The sequence below is a fragment of the Hermetia illucens genome, chromosome 2 (genome assembly GCF_905115235.1).
Source record: "Hermetia illucens chromosome 2, iHerIll2.2.curated.20191125, whole genome shotgun sequence".
Lineage (NCBI taxonomy): Eukaryota > Metazoa > Arthropoda > Insecta > Diptera > Stratiomyidae > Hermetia > Hermetia illucens.
Window position 1 is genome coordinate 155,779,308 of NC_051850.1, and position 15,013 is coordinate 155,794,320.

General features: G+C 45.7%; 1 long non-coding RNA gene across 1 annotated transcript in view; it reads right to left on the reverse strand.

Moving 5' to 3' along the window:
* LOC119649171 overlaps positions 1–14,469 on the reverse strand; it is a 103,858-nt gene extending 89,389 nt beyond the window's left edge. The window contains exon 1 of the long non-coding RNA XR_005249099.1: positions 14,014–14,469. This is a non-coding gene — a long non-coding RNA (uncharacterized LOC119649171). The remainder of the gene's footprint in view (positions 1–14,013) is intronic.
* Between the last annotated feature and the right edge of the window lie 544 nt (positions 14,470–15,013).

Genomic DNA, 15,013 nt, shown 5'->3' on the forward strand with positions numbered 1-15,013 from the left:
ATATAAATCCGAATAAAGTACGGGGTGTCCTTCGTGGCTCGTATGGATGAGGAGGCATATAACGGGCAATAGTTGAATTTCCATCATCTGACTTGGCATAAAATGCCGTCGGCCCAACAAAATCCATTTCCCAGGTTCCAATCAATCACTCCCGGAATACAGCGGCGTCCTAGTCGTCGGAATGCCTCCACCAAACAAAGAGATTCGATCTCGGACTCTGTTTATTTTTCTCATGTGCGAAGGTCCTTATGGGCTGCTACTACATGGAAACGAGTACGTCTCTAGATGGCAATACGCAAAATATATGTGGCCGCAGTCGAACATTAAAGCTGCCATTAAAATCACTTTGACTAGGGACTTCCTTGTATAGAAAAGGCTAACGAATGTAAAAGGACAATATGAGTGAGGGGATGCTGTGGCAAATCGAAACACTTTTGAGGTATTTTGTAGGGCCAAAGTCTTTCAGCTACTTGCTTCTGGCTTCAACGCATTTGGGGCGAATTGCCTCATTTAATTATAGCTGAAAACATTTAATATCACTACAAATATATTTATTTGAAGGCCATGCTTTAAAGTTATATCCAGGATCCACCCTGCCTCTCCACTCCCCTAAGGAGTTTCCAACTTCACTAAAAAGCTAAGCGAAAATATGATTTATCCGTGATCTGAGTGGTTTCAAACTGACTTGGCCCTGTTTACTCCCAAAAGCCAATTCGACGTTGATCTCCATTCCTCCAAGATTCCAATGGGGGATTCGGACATGTGTAAACAGAAGATTCAATCTAAAAGTGAGTGGTGGCTGCCGCAGATTGGCTACACCCTCCCGACGTAAGGGCAGGCAAGCACAAGGATACATCCTCGTAGAGGCGCGAGTGTAGCGGAGTTCAAAACCCCAGGATCCGCAAGAACACACGTCGCGATTTGTGAGTGTTTGTCCTTATGCTTTACGTTCTTCGGGCTAGCATCGGATCATATCCTGTTCCCGATGATATTATTTTGCCGGGACTAAACCTTTGGGGGGTCGTTATATCAATAAACGATACTTTTAATGGTTATCCATCGATTTGGAATAGGCTTTCCCATGTCCTTTTACGGAACGTTGTACGGCCAATGTATGGATTGATGTTACTGGTCGTTCGGCAAAGGAAGAGTTTTTACGTTTATTTTTTAAGGTTTTGATTTCTATCAGGGAAAGTTGCTTGTAATGGGGATGTGGAGAGTACATAACATTAAATTTGATACGGTGGCAATAGAAAACGATTTTAAGTATCCACCAAACAGTGATGTGATTTGATATTTGCTTTCAGGAGGGATGATGGAAGTATGGGAATTTTCTGGAGTTTTTATGATGGTAATGGGATATGGTAATCCAGGCAGTTAGGATGTACATAGATTGCTTCTGGTTAGGATTGGTCGAAATCGATGATTTTATAGAAACACGCCTTTTAGTATTGGTGACCCATTTACAGCTCATCAACAAACTGTTTTCAATGCGTATTTTGAATATGAATGAAAAACTTTCACGATGGAACTTTACTGACTAGAAAAGCTATTAAATATCACGAACATTTATTCCGAAATAGGTAAAGGAAAAACACGGAAGGAGTGACGATATCAATTTGAAAATTATAAAATGGAAGTATGGTAAAGAAAGTGATTCAGTAACCCAGCAGAGACCAAATCCTTCTCAAAGTTGACAGCACTACTCCATTGTTATTAAATTTGAATCACCTTGCCAGAACTAGCTTAAATAGTCAAGAGGCGCAATAGTAGTTTTGCAATCCCACTACACACAATTCCTTTGTTATCCACTTTTCAATTATTTCTCAAAAGAAAACTTTTTTTTTGGGAGTAGGGTAGGTGAATGCGTTTACGCACAGAGTGTTGGACTCCCGCAACAGCACGCTGGCGGACTACCAACTAAACACCTCCCTGTCATCAGAGAACTAGCCTGGAACCGTTTGATACATTACTTCGGGCTAGCCCTCCCGCTCTCCCGGCTTTGGGAGCCTTCAAGTCAGGGAATTCCTTTCAGAAACGGGAGGGGAATGGAGGAAGGGAGTTGTTGTTAGTTCAGGGAACCCCTTACCGTCCGATCCCTCTGCCGGTCGAGTTCAATCTTCTTCGTAATAAGAAGAGCCCCTTCAGCATCTCTCTGATAATATTGTCTGGAGAGAGCTCCCCTGAGTCTACATAAAACTGCTGGCGGAGGCCGTCCCACCTCTCGCAAGCAAAAAAGGTGTGTTCAGCGTCATCCGCCACTCCATTGCAGAACACACAATCAGGGATCGCGTCTTCCCAATCCTGTGCAGGTAAGACTGAAAACATCCATGCCCACTTAGAAGTTGGGTAAGGAAGTAATCAATCTCACCGTGCGTTCCGTTCAACCATGGATTGATGAGCCGCGCAGTCCACTTGCCCCCTGGCTCATTTTGCTAAGAAAGTTGCTACTCGCTAAGGGTGCATTGACGTTCTTCATGGGCAACCACTTCTCTTAAGTTTTCACGCTTACGGCGATAGATAGCTTTGCGCTCCTTGGCAAGGAGGGCAGCGGGGATCACTCCCGCAAACACCATCACAGCCCGTTCGGAGACGGCGCGATAAGCAGACGCCACTCGCAGAGCTCCCCGCCTCTGCACTTGAGCGAGGCGTTTACGATGCACCTCCTTGTCAAAGGCATCAGCCCATACCTCAGCACCATAGAGAAGAATGGACTGCGTTGCTCCCATGAGGAGACGTCTCCTAGTTGATATAGGGCCCCCGAAATTCGCCATTAGCCCACTCAAGGCCGCGACTCCAGCTGCAGCTCTGTCCGCTGCTGCTTTAATTTGCTCGAAGATGCTCATCTTCGAGTCGAGCATTAAACCAAGGTATTTAATCGCTGGTTTTGACTCTATAGTCAACTCGCCGGTCGCTATGGGGCGCAGGGTCGGGATTCTCTTTCTGGTCAGGATGACCACTTCGGTTTTTTCCAGCGCAAGGTTGAAACCGTGAGCAACCATCCATCCGCTTACCCGTCGCATCAATATGCTAAGCCTGTTTTGCGCCTGTTCAACAGTGCGTCCGGCAACAGGTGCCACAACGTCGTCTCCATAGCCGACCAGGCGCGACTCTACGGGCATATCGAGTCTCAGCAGACTATCATAGGAAGCGTTCCAGAGGTCCGGCCCTAGGATGGATCCCTGTGCTACTCCCGACGTGATTTCCATCCCCCTCTGGACCTCTAGCGTCTCATAGAGCAGGGAGCGGTGTTTCAGATAATTCTTCAATATCCGCAAGAGATAGTTTGGCACGTGAAAGGAGTTCTCTAGTGTGCCTAGCATATCTGTCCATCTTACGGAATAGAAGGCATTTCTGACCTCAAGCGTTATGAGCAGCACTATCCGTGGAGATCGGCGGCTGTGTGCCTCGGCTCGATTAAACGCATCTACGACCTCCATATCAGCATCCACTGTAGATTTCCCTGTTTTAAACCCGAATTGCCTTGCGGATAAGTCCCCGGCGGAACGGATCGCGTCAGCGAGTCTACCCCTGATGAGCTTCTCGAGCACTTTCCCGGCCGTGCCAAGCATACACAGCGGTCGGTATGCAGACGGAAGCTCCGGGTCTCTTTTACCCTTACTGATCAACGCGAGTCTGGCCACTTTCCAGGGCGAGTCTGCCCTTCTTCAAGCACGCGTTGAACACTTCAAGCAGCAATTCTGGCCGTTGGCGGAACATCAGTTTGTAAAATTCCGCCGGGATGCCATCAGGACCTGGCGCTATTCTGTTTTTTTATAGTGAGAACCGCTTCTTCGAGCTCTCTCATTGTGAAAAGGGGGCAATAAACGACGCTTTCCGCGCTATTTACATCAACCCGTACAGGGTGTCTAGGGAACAATGCCCGCACAATGCGGTCCATCTGGTCGGTGCTCAGTATGCAGGGCTTCCGCAGAGCCCCGATTTTCCGAGTGACAAGCTTATAGCCAAGTCCCCACGGGTCCACATTCACCTCATTAACAAGATTCTGTCAGCCGCGAGCTTTGCTTTTATTTATAGCGCTGCGGAGTCTCCTTTTTGTTGATCTATATTGTGCCTTTATGGCACATGCCTATTCGTTGGCGTGCAAACATTGTGCCAAACGGCGGAGCTTATGGCACTCCTCCGTCCACCAGTACATAGAAGGCTTGTCGCGCCTGGGGCCTCACCGGGGCATGGAAGCTTCACACGCCGTCGTTATCAGATTCATCACTGAATCTACGACGGTGTCAGCTGCGACACTACCACCCCGTGGAGCGCCCCCCAGCGTGGCCTTACCTGCTCCAAGAGCTTCGACGAACTTTCCGATGTTCACACTCTTCCACAGGCAGGAGGAACGTCGTGTTGATGCTCGCCGACAAGTAGCGTCAAACACTTCGAACGCAATGTACTGTTGATCACTTGCCGAGAAGTCTTCTAGGACTCGCCTCCCGTCCATCGATGATGCCAGAGATTCCGACGCAAAAGTGATGTGTGCTTCCTTCACAACCTGGGCGTCGAAACGTGGGCGTGGATCCGGTGTTTAAAACTACGAGCCCGGTTCTCGCCACCATTTCCAGAATCCGTTTCCCTCTGGAGTCTGACTGAGGCATGCCCCATTCACGAGCCCTGGCATTAAAAGCATCGCCAACCAGGATTCGTCCCTCCGTGCTCGAAACGGCGTCCTCCAAAGCATCAAACCGGCGCCGAAAGTCCGGCATCGTCTCATTCGGCGTGAGGTTTCGGTATTGCTCGCTAATCAGCACTAGATCAGCATTTACTTCCGCAGTGAACTGTGCTAGCAGCTGGTGAGCGGTTGCACTCCGGTGCATGTTAATTTGCAAAATGCGGATCATGGCGTTCGCACCCTAGCCCTCTCCAATTTCGCCCTGAAGATCGGACACCGTCCCGAACCCGCAGTAAGTGCGACGCTTTCACCAGATGCGCCACGATCCCTGCAGACAACACAACTCTCGCTTTCCTTGCAAGTCTTCGCTTGATGACCCACTTGGCCGCATCTCCGGCATGCTGTCCTCCTGTCCGGACCCTTGCAAGCTACTGACGTGTGTCCATAGTCGAGACACATGTAGTACTTGGTAGGGACTATCCGCATTCGTACCCTGCATACTACATCCAATTTTGATTCTCCCGCTGTTAAGGAGTTTCCTCGCATATTGCTCGGGGACTTCCACCACGGCGAGTTTTTGGCCTCGAGCATTTACAGAGGTAATACCTACCCGGGCATTTGTTACCTATGGACATTCACGCTTTAGCGCCTCCTCTACTTCGACCTTTTCTGTGAGGCAGTCAAGATCCCGTATTTCTAGCGAGCACATGGGTTCTAGGCTGGAAACAAGAGCCTTCTCCCCCAATAGCCCCTTGACCGCTTCGCAGAACGTGCTCTTGTTGGTCGTCTTTGGGCCCAGTTCGACGAGAACTCCACCACTCCTCGTTTTCCGTATCGAAGACACCTCTGCTCCGTTCTCTGCGGGTTTCATCCTGTAGCGGATTTCACTAAGGACTTCTGCAAATGTCTTGCTTTCCGTCGGCTTAATGAGCAGAGCCGCCGGTCTAGTCCTTAAAGAAAGTGAAAATCTACAATAAATGGATTCTTGTTTTTGATGTACTAAGGAGCCTAGTGATGATTCTGTTCATTTCTGGGAGCTCTCTTTGCAAGAGTTTAATAGCCCTTGAGGTACTCAAATGAGGGTATCGTAGTTGTCTGAGAAGTCCTTTTGCGTCCCCGCGGTATACACTTTCTCTCTAAGAGGGTATAGACATACATAGATAAAAAACTCCTCATTTTAAATATAAGACATTCGCGCTTTTATTCAACATTTGTGTTACGTTCAGGAATATAACGGAGCAGGTTTTCCATTCTTTAAACGCTAATCATCTCGTGACGACAAGATATCTGCAGCACTCGAAGCGCACCTCAGTTAATCTGCTTTTAGTCTTATTCCGAGAGGAAAACATCAACGTCGCACTAATGCGAGCACCTTGGGCCAAAGAAGGCCGAACCACCGAACGGCTCCAAAGTGAAGTTTACGATCTATTTCACAGCACACGCCGGAGAGGACCTACATGTTTTTCTGTGCCCGGGATTGAGTTCCAGCTACCTGACCGTGGTCAAATAGGAACAGACCACCAGAAGCGCCACAATATTTGATGACCATCATTGCAGAAAAGAATACCAACATGTTAATAGTGTGTGGTAGTAATGCAAGGCATACGGTTTTGAGGCAGATCAGAAATCAACGAAAGGGGTGAGTCTCTCTTTGACTTTCATATCAGCGCAAAGACCTTCCATTTCCCAGATCGGAGAACTGTGGCGATTGAGAAATGAGCCCTTATATCACCCTACTAATGAACGATGAAACTTTCAAGGTAGAGAACTGAAGAGTGTCTAGCCAGAGACTCTTCACTAAGGCAAGCGGTAGAGTTCTTCAACCCTTTCAGAAACCTTAGCAAGATTGACTGAAGGAACTTCGGTCAAAATTATAGTGTTTTCTGTTTACTCTTTGGTGGAGTATAGGGCATCCACACAGTCAGATTGGACTTCAGTTTCACTATTAACACACTTAACGCTGTTCAAGTGATAAACTTACAGCAGCGAGACAAATACATGATGAACACAGACACCCATGACGACTGGGATTTGAACTCAGAGCAGCGAGATTGGGAGGGTAACGCTCTACCTCCTCAACCATCGTGCCGCCAGTCCCGTTGTCGAGAACAAACCCGACGCTATATGAAGCAATGACATTGGCACACCGATGAAAAAGTTAAAAGTCGGAGCCTTGAAAAAGGTATTCGGCCTGCCATCGAAATCTCGTGCCTTGCCAAATACAGGAAGAAAACATTGTCCCGTGGTCAAATGAAGACCTGTCTGGAGGGGGTCATTAACATCTACTACAGCGAAAAATATTAGCAACCATTGAAGAACTGCTAAAAAAAGTACAAGTTGACTATAAATACTTCCAAGAAGCAGTCCTGGCGGAGCTATTGTCAGGCGCAGCCATGAGTTGGCGAATGACTTTCGACCAATCAGATGCACCTCTTTAGCGATGAAGAATCCGGAGCGCGTCATGGACATGTACTTAAAGACAATCATGGAGAGGACGTCCTTGTTCAAATTCCAGAATCTCTACTTCATGGGCAAATCCATACAAACCGCTCTTTACGGGGCAGCACGAGCACTGGCTTCCTACATAAAAAGGAAGCATTTGGTAACGTTAGTACTGAGGCCATCATGGAAGTTCTAACCAGAATGCAATTCTAAGGAAATTTTACCCACTCAATAGTATCCGGCAACTTTCCCATACCATGAAGATTTTTGAGCGCATTCTTGGCAACTGTATTCGCGAAATCGTTGAAATAACCGTGAAACAGATTTGTCAGAAATTGTGGAACTACTGACGCAATACGCGGTCACTCATGGAGAAACACCGTGAGAAACATCGCCCTTTTTACATTGCATTGATCTAGAGAAAGCGTTTGATCGTGTGCCAGACGATCTCATCTGGTATGCTCTACGACAACACTTAGTGCCAAAAGAACTCGTGGGTCGTGTTCAATTGCTGTAGCACCATTCGAACAGTAAAGTTTGAAATGTGGCGGGTGTATCAAAACCGCTTCGTGTCTCTGTTGGTTTTCATCAAGGAAGTGCCCTCTCACCGCTCCTCTTTGCTATTGTTATGAACACTGTTGCACGGGATATCCAGCGCCCTATACACTGCTTTAGCAGATGATGCTTTCCTAGCGTCTAACAGCAAAAGTGATCAACTTGTCCAAAAATGGAATGATCGCCTCTTGCAACACGATCTCAGGTCGAATTTAAACAAAACTAAATTTTTGACGACCGATCCCCACGAAACAGGCACAATCATTGTCAGCGGTAGTCATCTGCCCAGAACTGTGCGATTTAAATATCTTCCATCAATGCTATTAACCAATGGAAAACTGCGTTGTGAAATTGCTTTAAGCAACTGCTGTCCTTTCTGATCGACGTATCAACAAATGTCGCAAACTTAAATTTACCGCAATGTCGTCTCTTCTGTTGCTCTATGTGGTTCTGAATGTTGGCCGACTATAAAAGACAATGCACGACGTCTTGGAGTAATGGAGATGAAGATGTTGCGTTGGCTTAGTGGCGTGACACGTTTTGATCATATCCGAAATAAGGATTTCCGCGATGGTTATGGGGTTGCACCGATCATGCGAAAATTGCGGGAGAGGCGTCTTCGATGCTATGGTCATGCAATTCGTGCTAACGAGAATTCGTTTGCCAAGATTGGTTTAAATATCGAAATCGATGGTAAGCGACCAAAAGGCAGGCCGAAACAACGGTGAGTTGATACGGTGTATGGGTGTTTGAAAGCCTCACGATGGCATTCCGATCGGGTATTTGAAAAAAATCAAATGACGAACCCGCTTGTGACCGGGACAAACGCTGAAGAAAAAGACAAGGAATAGTATCTATACTAAGCACCAGGACAGTCCATTCTGATGTAGAAGGTAGTCAATCGACCAGTCCTGTAACCGGAGGTACGCCCCGGGGAGCATCATTCCTTCGATGCTCTGCTTTATAGCGATGGTTGAAATTTTTCTTCGAATGGTTCTCTGGATTTACATAGCCATTCCATCCTAATACATGCTTCCATTATGTGGCGACAGGCGTTGCCCAATAAGTACAATAGAACGAAGCGGGTTCTGCAGATGCCCTCACTGTATCACTGTACATGTTGTCCTTAGACCATTTTATATGCTGTAGAATGCAGTGCCATCAGATTACGTGAGTCCGGATGTTGAAGAGGGAAGCGGCAACTACATCCTAGACAAACTGCATCTCGAACTCTGGACATTATTTGCCAGTTTTACGAGGAACTTTGCTGTGCGTTTTGGAACCAGGGCAGAGTGGAGAACCGGCGATATGTTGCAAGGTTATGGCACAATATCCATCACCGGCGGAGATGGTCTATGCGCGAGGGGTCATATGGTCGTCCGTGTATTCCAGGCAGGAGTGATGCCGAAAGTGGAAGACTATCGATGGCTGTAGAGCTCCAAGGGTAACGTACCCATTTTCACAGCGGCCAGTAATAATTTGTAATCAGTGGCGACATTCTCCATGACATTTTTCCTCAAACAACTCAATTACCCTGATATCTGTTTACTCTCTGAGTGGTAACTGCGAAGTCCCACATTAAAGAAATTCGACAATTTTATTGTTTCCCACTCTTTCAGGATATCTGTTGAGTCACACGACCGACGAGTATTTAGCATAGAGGAGGAGTCTAGGGTTCTCGGGAAATACTGGAAGGAGTTGAAGCGTATTTCAACAGACCGTGTACGATGGCGTGTGACGTATTTAACATCCTATGTCCTAGGGGTGAATGACAATCATTAAACGCCTTTTTAATCTAATCTAATATACGATTATTTACATAAAACCGCACTGGTCAAACACGAAGAAGAATAAGGATAGGAGAATACAACTTTGAGACCGTTGACAATTTCTCCTATCTAGGGTCGAAAATCACAACCGATAACAGCAACGATGATGAAATCCGCGCACGGTTGTTGTCAGCCAACAGAGCCTATTTCAGCTTACAAAGACTGTTCCACTCGAATGGTCTCACCATAGGGACAAAGCTCTTACTGTAAAAGACTATGATCTTGCCAGTCCTCATGTATTCCTCGGAGACTTGGATTCTTAGCAAGAAGAACTGCGAACTCTTGGCCGTGTTCGAGAGAAGAATCCTCCCAAGAATTTTTGGCCCCCCCCCTGCATGAAGATGGACGATTCCATAGCCTACATAACGACGAAATCTATGAGCGATACCATGATCGTCAAGTTGTGGATAAAATCCAGCTCAATAGGTTGCAGTCGGCAGGTCACTTAATCCGTATGGGTGAAGATGATCCAGCTTGGAAAGTCTATAAGGGCAATATCTATGGTAGAAAAAGAAGACGAGGCAGACCCTGCCTAAGATGGAGCGATGGCATAGGTCAGGACGCCAGTCAGCTTTTAGGGATATCGAATTGGTGGACCTCGGCGCAAAACCGGGATGTCTGGAGTTGCTTATTAAGACAGGCCTAGATCGGATACCGGTTGTTGCGCCGTTGATGATGATGAATATACCATTATTACAATCACGTCAACCGTAAATCATAAACTCGCTGCAATCTATACTACCAGTTCTATATACTACCCATTCGCCCCATGAACCGGATCAACCTTCACTTACCTTCAACTTCTAACCTTACAATCTCTTCTTTAATATCTAAACGACAGATATGGTAATACGAACAAGCCAGAGAAGGCACGGCAGGTGGTTTTTAAGGTTTGGGTAACGAGACCACTTCCTGGATGGAAACGTACCATTCAAATGTATTAACAAACGGCTTGTGATTTAAAGCTGTCCAATCCCAAAGTCTCCCTGCCTTTGAAGTGCTTCCCCAGATTTTCCTCAGTAACCCCAAGGATCAAGAGCTGAGATCATTTCTTCAAAGATGTTGTTATTTTTTTGCGGGGGCAAGTCACTCGAATTTTTGCTCATGACAGTTAGCTAGGAAGTGCCCCTTTGGTTGGTGTAAACCTTATGGAACTGACACCAACAGCTAGCTTTCTAGTTCGGAAGGCATGGAGTACCATTGCTGGTCAGTACCATCTTTAAATTCGTCGCTTGATTTTTCCATTTCAAAACCGACGCTTCGGGAAAATATTTTAGGTCTTTAGTGCCCAAAACCAAACTATCTAAATTCTTATTTTGAGCTATTGTTTCACTACATAATGTAGAGAATGAGGCCGTTAATTTTTGTCCTTACAAAACCTGTTGCCGCCAATGTGAGAGCTGCCTTCCAGTAACTGATATGGATATGCCGGATACTGCCACTAACTAAAACGTGCAAGTCGTTCAAACCCTGTTTTTTCTTGTATAACATGCACCGTAGGTCTCTGATGCGATTTCTGATGCGATGCGATTAATTGATGATACTATTATAAAAACAGCGATCTAAGGATCTTCATATGCCATCCCGGTTGTTTTTATCACTCCATTCTACACCGTTAAGATTGATTGAATGATATCTGCCCGAAAAGTAACCTGGCCTAGGTTTTTGCATTCGATTGTTATCTCCTCTTCTTGGACTCTAACCGCATCCTGTTCTGCAATTTTTTTTTAAATTTATTGAGAAAATTGCTTTATCCAATTCTGCCTTTTAGCTTAGTTATTTGAATTCTTCAGGGAGGAAAGCTTTGACATAGCACCGGGTCAGGAGTTCTGGATTGTAGGAATGAAGAAAGACGGGTCCCAAGGTAAATGCTGTAACTCCGCGCTCTCATTTTGAGGCACCATTGAGTTTTGATTTTATTGTTATTACTAATCCATCTGCCTATAACATGCGAACCATCTGCTATCCAATAGCTGGGATAAAATCCTTGATATCACCTTGCTAACTTATAATGGAACTTTCAGTGTAAGAAATGGAGAGAGTTCAACTAAAAATCGTAATCGAATCACTGCTGGATGCTTATCATTCCCAAACCATTCAGGAGACTCCTAACTCCATTTTCTAAAACTTAGCACTATAAGCAGATTGGTGGCAAAGGCTAACCAAATAGACCATCAGGATTTACAAGGGGCAGTTCTACTTGGCTTACTGAAATTTTAATTCTCACTAAAGAACATAGAAACACTGCAAACACACTGCAATTGTCGCCCCTCGTAAATGTGTGTCCTTATCCACTGCCACTTCCGCCTTCTGACCACAGTGCATACCAGTGCCTGGTCTGTGCGCCGACCAAGCTCTTCGTTTAAGACAGAATCAGGCCAGCGTACTCCGATAAGACGCCGCAACCAGGTGTTCACGAAGGCTTGGAGCTTTTCAGTAACATTGGAGTTCACCTTCCATGTGCTATTCCCATATAACAGTTCAGAAAGAACACCAGCACACAGCAGTCCCAACTTGATTTTGATGTTGAGATAACTGAATTTCCAGATTTTAGACAGGCCAGCGAAAGCGAATCTAACGCTGTTAATGCGACGGGCAATATCCAGTTAGAATTTATTCCATCAAGTCAAGAAAATGATAGAGTTGATGCCCATACAGGCTCGTTTTGTGGCATTTTCCATCATTCTTGCCAGAACTAAGGACTTCAAGAGTCTGAGGCTTGTTAAGGTAAACTGTAATTTTAAAACAGAAGTCTGGAACGGTTAAATTGGGTGATCTGGTCGACCAGTGCAAATCATCAAAACGAGAGATTAAGCGACCCGGAAATGCTTCCTTCAGAATATCGGTTGTGCCTCAAGAAGTGCACGCCATTTCACCGCCCTGTTGGAAACACATGTTCTCCAGCCCCAACTCGTCCAATTGGGGAAGAAAAGCGCGCGCCGTCCACAGTCGTCGTTTGGCCCGTGGCAACTCCAGCGTAAACAGCACACCACGCAGTAAGTTTGAGCGGGTTAATGGCTGTTTGTGGGTGATACCCGGATTTTCGGTGCCCAAGAAATTATTATTTTGTTTATTCACGTAACCGCTAAGATGGAAATGACAATTTTCGATGAAAAATCGTCCTCCTCTTCGTTGAGATTCAGGATGGTTTGAACGTAGGTCAAACGCGCTTGGGGGTCAACAGCTAACTGCTGATGCACTGCCTGCACTTTGTAAGGGAACATCTTCAAATTTTCCACCAACATTCTGCGTAGGAGCTGCCGGCTAATGCCCAATTGCGTGGCACGTCATCTGGTTGAGGTTCTGGACTCCTCTTCGACAGCCTAGGAAACAGCAGCGATACCCTCAGCAAAACGGCTGCTTCGGGGCCGGCCAGCCTTGAGAACATCTCGTGCTGTTACAGTCTTTTCAAGGCAAATTGGTGAATGCCGCAATGTTTGTCCAGTTGGTGTCGGACGGCCAGGAAATCTGAAACGAAATTCGCGCTGCGCCAACATAACCGACGAATGTTTGCGGAAGAAAAAGGAAACAATTATTCCGCGTTCTTGCGGAGTAAACCAATTGTCTATTTGTATTCTGGGTTTGTTTGCTTCACAAACCTTAAAATCGAATTGAGAATTAGCGCTATTTGCAAAAGTTACAGCGTTTTCCAATACAGTGATTACTCTTGCCCAACCTTGTACAAATTGATGGACGCCTTCGATGCTGCGATGCTGATGAAGATGGAGAGAGTGCGATGACCTGCCAGACCGAGAACCTTGGTTTTGGTGGTGTCTAAATTCAGTCCGGCTCTACTTGTCCCTTTTCCCTCTTCCCCCTTCCAAATTCGGGGCCATTCGGCCAAGGTCCATGACCCCGTGAGAGAGCAAACGGATTTCATCAGTCTTGTTGAAGCATTAAATTCCTCGATGCCCTCCGGACAAGGCAGCATGAAGAACGCCACCAATAGCAAGAAGAAATAATAACGACATTGTATTTTTTACTGACAGATAAAAATTGGCCGGAGAGTTAGGCGGATTTTTTTGGGAATGACTCGGTGTATCCGAATCGAAGCCTTCTAATAGGCCAGCGGATTGCCAAACATAGTTACTTCGACTGATAGTCAAGCTGGTGGTTATATTTTTCAAACTGATGAGTCAGTGAAAAGATAAACCGAATACTCTCGACGACTCGCTCTTTCTTCTTCTGCGTTCACTGACATAGCATTATGAGGAGAAAGCGGGGTTTCATTGTTGACAGCCCTTCGCTGGCTGTGAAAAGTGCTACCTACCAATATTTTTTGTAGGCTATTGACCCCAGATGATGCAGGACTAAATCAAAAAAATTGTTTGCTCTTAAAGCAAACCCCAGGCATGCGAGCTTATAAGCCAGATCCATGCGAAGTGGTAGAGGAATACGGTCGGCGGTTTGGACAGGCCATTAGCCAATAGGGGATCATGTCTCAACCAGACAACATATATGAAGAAAACCTTTGCCATTGCAAATGAAATTGTAGTAGCGAAAGGAGGTAATTGTATTTTATTTCCCTACTTTTATCAAATAACTAAGTGTTAGGTTACTTACAGTGATTCCTTCCTTAACTATCATATTCAAGTGCGTTTTGAAGTTTTCAGTAAACGGGCGAGAACCCCGACTGAGCGTTCTCTTTCCTTAGCTTATTAAAAACATGCGACACTTCAACATAGACAATTTTTCACTTGCACTTTTCTTGGCCAGGGCGTGTTGATTCCAAGTTGATGGTTATTACTTCTAAAAAATCTGATATCACTTTTTCCACAATGACACATTCGCTCTTCTACCAATCACACTATTTGACTATTTGATACAAACTCTGTCACCCTTTTGGTAGACCCAGAAACGCTCACTTCGAAGAGTACAACAAACCACAAAAACCCCGACCATGTTTGAAAAGATCCTTTCATTAACTGTATCATCATTACCCTCTGAACAGACTCCCGAGTCAGTCGCAGATACTCAACAACACCTGGATCAATCTTGCACCTTCCAAATAAAGATTAGTGCGAGCCTGCAACAAGATTCAAAACTAGCCCAGCAACATTTCACAACCCCGACCCAATGCATTCCTTTTTATTTCCCTTGGCAGATAATTACCACCGCATTGAGATGCTGGCACATTTGAGCTCCTCCAGTGCCTCTTTCTTGCATTCGGCATGCAACTAATGCTGGTATTGAAAAGGCACTAAATTAACTTGTTGATGATGGTTCTGCTTGAATGACGAATTTATTTCGAATTCAAGTTGGCCTTATGTACGTAGCTCGCATCCATTCCAATCCTCGTAATTCGCATCCATAACAAGGCGTACTTAAGAGAGTTCACATCTTCATCGCACGGAGACGTATCTCAAGCGTAAGAAATGGGTGAAGGTGAAGGAACCTGCAGCCGAAGATAAACAGTACCTGTCAGGTGGATATCTCACAGCCGTAAGTGGTTGTGTCTGTCTTAAAGGGCAGTTAATTGGTGATTAGAAGGTTTGGTGCCGGGGCTGTTATTAGGGGTGTTGCCGCTGTAATGGCTTAACGGGTCGAGGGGTGGAGGATTCAT